The sequence below is a fragment of the Sinocyclocheilus grahami genome, unplaced genomic scaffold, assembly GCF_001515645.1.
Source record: "Sinocyclocheilus grahami isolate Dianchi unplaced genomic scaffold, SAMN03320097.WGS_v1.1 scaffold967.1, whole genome shotgun sequence".
Classification (NCBI taxonomy): Eukaryota; Metazoa; Chordata; class Actinopteri; order Cypriniformes; family Cyprinidae; genus Sinocyclocheilus; species Sinocyclocheilus grahami.
This window is the reverse complement of record NW_015506146.1, coordinates 648,854-655,363: the sequence shown is the minus strand read 5'-3', so window position 1 is coordinate 655,363 and position 6,510 is coordinate 648,854. Positions and strand designations below refer to the sequence as shown.

The 6,510-nt window shown below is 39.1% G+C and overlaps 1 pseudogene; it reads right to left on the bottom strand.

Annotated features, from left to right (window-relative positions):
* The window catches only part of LOC107564872 (GTPase IMAP family member 8-like), a 9,235-nt pseudogene that overhangs the window by 1,455 nt on the left and 1,270 nt on the right, over nt 1-6,510 (bottom strand).

Sequence of the window (6,510 nt, the reverse complement as noted above, 5' to 3'; positions counted from 1 at the left end):
GGCATTTTCCAGTCACCGATTCAGAACAAAATTCTTCTTTAAAAGCTTTTTGTCCCAGGATGGTGTTTCCTGTTGCGCTCTTTCCAGCTCCAGTTTTCCCCACCGTCACAATTCTGAGATCTGACATGATTGAAGAAGATAACTTGTGTAAACAAATGCAATGTGCATTATAATTAATTGATTTTCCCACTATTTTTATGTCCAAGTTTGTTTCTGTCATGGTGTCAATGACTGTGAATTCAAGCAACAGACATTGGAGATTTCTAAAGTGAATTTATTACAATTACTTTATTTGCCTCAGTAATGTCAATATAACGTGTCACATAGCCTATGATTGTCAACAATAATGTTTTTATGAATAGATCTGACATACACAAAGTAGTGAATTCTTTGATTCTGGGTCAAGATATATTTAAATGTGCAAAATATAAACATCAGAGGCACACCACAGTAGGCAACTTTACATGTCAAGTTGTGCATGTAAATAAAATAAAAATGGCAAAAACTTAAGTCTCTTATTTATCAAACAGCACCCTGGGTTTACTTTTAAAAAGTAGTTCACTTCCAGAACAAAACTGTATAGATAATGTATTGGAAAAAACAGAGTTCACGCAGAGCTAGACAAGACGAGCATTTGAGGTTAAAGTATAAATTATAAATTTTATTAGAAAATAACAGGTCGTTTCGCTAGATAAGACCCTTCTTCCTCAGCTGGCATCATTTAGAGCTCTTTGATGCTGCATTTTGGAAGTTCAAACTCGGGGGCACCATAAAAGTCCATTATATGGAGAGAAATCCTGAAATGTTTTCCTCAAAAAAACATAATTTCTTTACGACTGAAGAAAAAAAGACATGAACATCTTAGATGACAAGGGGGTGAGTACATTATCTGTAAATTTTTGTTCTGGAAGTGAACTACTCCTTTAAGGGGCATATTTTTAAGGGACATTTGAGGAAAATATAGACAATAATAAAATAGACAGTTTTCTAGATTCTCACCTGCTTGGGTGTTTCTCAGGTCCCATTTTCCTATCCTGCTTATTTTCCAGCTTTCTGTTTGTTTCTGGATCACATTTACTTCTGCCATTTATTCATATGAGAATTTCACTGATCTTACTAATGATCCACTATCACCCACTTTAACATTCTTGCATTCTTGAAAAACCCATTCTTCATCTTCATGAGTTTTCTTTGTTTTTCTCACATGAGAAATTAGAGTTTCCTTTTCTGGTTCGGTCACAGTATGTGTTATGTTTTCTTGTATTACACTTTTAAATGTTTTCCACATGGTTTTACTTGCTCTTGTTTTGTCTTGTTACGTTTTTAATCTTTGTTGGGGACTTTAAGTAAACGTCAGTATTGTAATGCTGGTCATAATTCTGTTTGACTATTTCATCAATCTTCTGTAGAAGCTTTGAGATGTGAGTTGGGTTAATTTCATTTATACTGTTGATTGCATGATATTTATCTCAGCTCCTGAAATGTTGTACTAAGCATAAAGACCATCCATTCTTTGTTGGACATTTGTTCTCTTCCAATGAACAGAACAAGGGTGAACTTAAAAGCCTGTGGTCCAAAGTTCTCCTCAATTTGTTTCATAAGGTTCCTCTCCCCCTCTTTCATGCTCTCCAGGTTGATCATCAGCAGAAACACATGAGGACCAGGGTGACAGAGAGAAACACTCCTTATCATTTCATGATGCAGTTCTTCATCAGTCAGTTCAGTGGTGAAGAATCCCGGAGTGTCAATGACTGAGATGATTCTGTCCTCTACTCTTCCTCTCTGTATCTCACTCACTCTGGTTCTGGTCTCTTTAAAAGCCTTTCTGCCAAGTATTAAATTTCCTGTTGCACTCTTTCCAACACCAGAAACACCCAGCAGCACAATTCTCAGCTCAGGTGAGCGAAATGTTCTCTCGGATTCTGCATGAAGATATAAAACAGTCACTCAGGTGTGGCCTTTCCTAAAACAAGAGCTACAGCATTTCTCACACACAAGTAATAGCTTGTAGGTAGTAATAAGGGGGTTTTGGTTCAACGATGCTGGAAGATGATGTACCGTGAGGCCAATAAACATCATATTTCCAAATACAAACAAACTCAAAGTTCACATTGCATAGATACAAAATGGGCTTTAAAAAGTGAAAACCATTTTGTATAGAAATGCTGGGATACATTAACTATATCTCGCTGTAACTTCATGTAAATTATTTATCTATTTATCCTTATTTATCTATGAATTTATCTTATTTAAATACAAAATTACAGCACCTTTTTAAATCATACTGCAAATGTACATCTTTACATGTAAACAACATATATAGGCCTATAGCCCATGTCAGATCCATATTTATTGACATAATGACAGTGTTTTTTCCTTTTCTCTTTTTCACAGAATTTTGGTCAATTTGTTACAGTGTTTCAATAATAAATTTAAAATTTAGCATTTTGAAAGGGCAGGAAACACTGCAATAGACTTGCAGGTGAGAGTTCTGTCCTTTTAAGTTGTACTTAAAAGCTAATTAAAATAAGATACAAACGTATACAAGTGCATAAAAGTTCTCAAACATACTGTACAATAAGCACTGTTTGCTGTATGTAGAAAATGTAGCTTATCTGCATATCTTGATGGTGTTTTATAATGCCAACAATCTGCAGTCTCCATGTTGAACTTCTAAACCCACAACAAGCATTCCCTGAAAAAGCAATAAGAATACTGTAGCTGTAAGGTGTTTTATTCAAAGTCAGCTGTTCACTCTCCAGTGTTGTTGTCTAATGTGTGTTGTGTAATGTCACCAAAATTCATTGTGTGGATGTTTGCATGTGAGCTTGACTTCTTAACCACAATCCGGTACATTGCTTTTAACCACAAAGTTTCTTTTCTTCTGTAACAGCTTTGTAAGCATGTGTCACTGTTGGCTTAACAAGTAATATTTGTAGTATTTTAGATCACTGATATACCCATAGTATATACTTTCATTTTATACCTACTTATATTTGTACGTAATGTATATAGCTGCATGAAATAGAGTTGAAAGTTACTGTATGCAACAGCTGTAAAACCCTAATTTCAACAATGAAACCAAGATAAATCATATTGCATTTCCACTGTTAATGTGATAACACAACCAAAAACAAACAAATAAATACATCAAAATAATTTTTAAAAGACTTGCATTTTTAGGCAAGATATATTTAACTGGTTGAACATTCTTGTTCTGTACTTCTGGTTTGATCTGGTATATGCACCTCTTATGGTTCAGTGCCCACAAGTTGCTAAGAAGCAACTATTTCTGATCCTCACACCGAAACAGCACATATTAAGTACAAATGTGTGCTAAATATGGGAATCCTATAGAGTACTTTAGATTTTTGGCCATTTTTATTTGTAATAAACCTCTGGTACTGATATTATCCGAACTTATCCGAAGATTTATCTCGTGTGCAGCAGAACTAGCATAATTTCCCTTTCAAGAGAGACAGGATGTGGCACTTGTGTTTTTACATTTTGCTCAAAAAAAGTCCTTATAAGCACCAAAACTTATATTATATTAAATCCTTCAATCCCAGCCATCGGTGTCTCCAGTGATATAATTTTTTAGGAAATATGGATACGGAATTTCTGTTTTTTTAGTTATTGCTGAATAGGAGTCTTCAATATGAGTCTCCAATTTTTACAATACTTTTCACTAAATCTTTCATTTGAGCCATATTCATTTATTGCACTTTTTGTAGTAAGTGATCCTGATCTGGCATGTACTGTGTAACGGGGCGAACGAGACGTGAGACGTGCGGATCCAAATGCAAGGCTTTATTTCCAAGACGTGGTCATATAATAGGCATGGGTCAAACAATGGCAAACAGGTACAACACAGGCAAGTAGCTTATCTTGAGATATAGCCAAACAGTCCAGGAAATGCTTCACCTTACTTAATCCTGCATGAGTTTTACGACTGCAGATGCGGGGAAGACGAACCTCAAAAACCCTCCATGGAATGTGCGAGTTTGATGTGTGTGTCTCCATCATGTAGGTGGGTCTGTTGTGAGACAGATCCTACAGGGGCATATTTTTAAGGGACATTTGAGGAAAATATAGACAATAATAAAATAGACAGTTTTCTAGATTCTCACCTGCTTGGGTGTTTCTCAGGTCCCATTTTCCTATCCTGCTTATTTTCCAGCTTTCTGTTTGTTTCTGGATCACATTTACTTCTGCCATTTGTTCATTATTGCTGAATAGGAGTCTTCAATATGAGTCTCCAATTTTTACAATACTTTTCACTAAATCTTTCATTTGAGCCATATTCATTTATTGCACTTTTTGTAGTAAGTGATCCTGATCTGGCATGTACTGTGTAACGGGGCGAACGAGACGTGAGACGTGCGGATCCAAATGCAAGGCTTTATTTCCAAGACGTGGTCATATAATAGGCATGGGTCAAACAATGGCAAACAGGTACAACACAGGCAAGACAAAGAGTAAACCTAGGACAAGCGTGGGTCTTCGATCGGCGAACCGAATCTAGAGGGCTTGAAAAAAGGGGTAATCCGTAAACACAAACAATAGTCCAGACAGGGGCAAACAGAGTCCAAATGGCAAGATGATAGGGCAATCCGAAATACACAGGCAAAGATCTTCACACAGGAAAACAGGCAAGGCAAGACTAGACTAAACTATGAACTATGAACTAGACTGGGACCTGGCTCCGTAGAGTAGCTACCGCTAGAAGAGTGATAAATGCTAAACAATACTCGGCAGTGAGAGAGAGGAATGCTGCGTTCAAGTCCTTCTGGGACGTTCGTACTTACGAGTTGACAAGTTGTAATTACGATGTCAGGTGCGTTCAAGTCAGTTTAGTCAGCACAAGATGGTGGTGTACCTTCTTTTAATAAATTACAAGAAAATACAACAGGGTCTGCATTTTTTTACTTGGATTTCAGCTGTGTAACAAGAACATGACCAATTTAAGTTTATAGCACAACTAAACTATCAATTTAAACAAAAATTTACCGTCAACTACAGACGTTGCATCCATCGATTCCGCCATGTTTCTCATTGACACGCCCCCAACTCGGAAACTCGGGGCTTAAAGAAAATTTTGAGTTTCTCACTCGTAATAACGACTTTGTGGTGGCGTTCATGTGCGTTCAACTCGTAAATACGATCTATCCGACATGATTTGAACGCACCAGAAGTCCATGGCTTCTGTAGGGTGTGTGATTGGCTGCAGCCGTGTGTGCAATCAGAGTGAAATGGATTGTGGGAACTGAAGACCAGGGTGAGTGTGACAGTCTGTGTCGTGTGAGAGTCAATGTGGTTGATAATGACCTGTGGTGAACAAACGGAAGTTCATAGACTGGATTCGTGACATACTGAGGGGTGTACAAATCATTATAATTGTTGGGGCATGCCCCTATTGCTTTCAGAAATTACTATATTTGTTCTCGTCTTCCTAAAAAACATTTAAAATGGCACTGTATTGTGATGAGAGGCTGATCAGATTTAAAATGTACCGTCCCCCTACCCCACCCCACATGCCTGTGCAATACCTACACTTGTGGTCTTTGTACTTACCTACTGTATTGCAAGCAGGGACGAGATGGTGTGAGAATCCAAATGCAATCACAGATTTATTAGAAAAACACTAACATTGAAAATCCAAACAAGCAAGGCAAACAGGGACACTGTACACAAGAAGAGGGCAAAGAGGGAAAGAAACAATGGGAGTATACATTTCAAAATAAGAGTTCAAAACACAAGACAGTGGAACATAAACTGGGATTATGACAGAAAACCTTAAGGAGCGGCTTCCAAACACTCCAAAAAAAAAACTTAAGTCCTGGAAGAAGGTGGAGTGGAGGAGGATCAGGGGGAAGGACGGAGGGCCACGTCTGTGAGGTGGAAGCTGATCTGGAGATAGAGGTGGAACAGGGAGGCAGGGCGGTGCAAGAGACATAGGTGGAGCTGAAGGAACTGGAGACCAGGGCGGAGCTGATGACCACCACAGAAGATCTGGCAGAGCTAGAGACCACCATGGCGGAGCAAAAGACCATCACAGCAGAGCAGACGGAACCAAAGATCCCCACGGTGGAGTAAAAGAACCACTGCAGCAGAGCTGACGAGACTAAAGATCTCACAGCAGAGCAGAAGACCACCAAGGCAGAGCAGATGACCACCAGGGCAAAGCACATGGAGCTGAAGACCACCAAGGTGAAGCTGATGGTGCAGGGGACCACCAAAGTGGAGCAGACAGAGATGAGGACCACCAAGGCATAGCCGATGGAACTGGAACCCACTAAGGGGGAGCAGACGATGCAGGAGACCACAAAGGCAGAACTGGAACCCACCACGGTGGATCAGGTGGCGCTAGAGACTGCAACAGAGAGGTTAACAATGGCCTGTGTAACTGTAACAGGACAGGCAGAGAGTTCAGGAACGACCTCTGTGGTCGTTACATGACAGGCAGAGACAGGAGCGCAGCAGCCATTTTAAAAGTGTGTGTGGGGGATG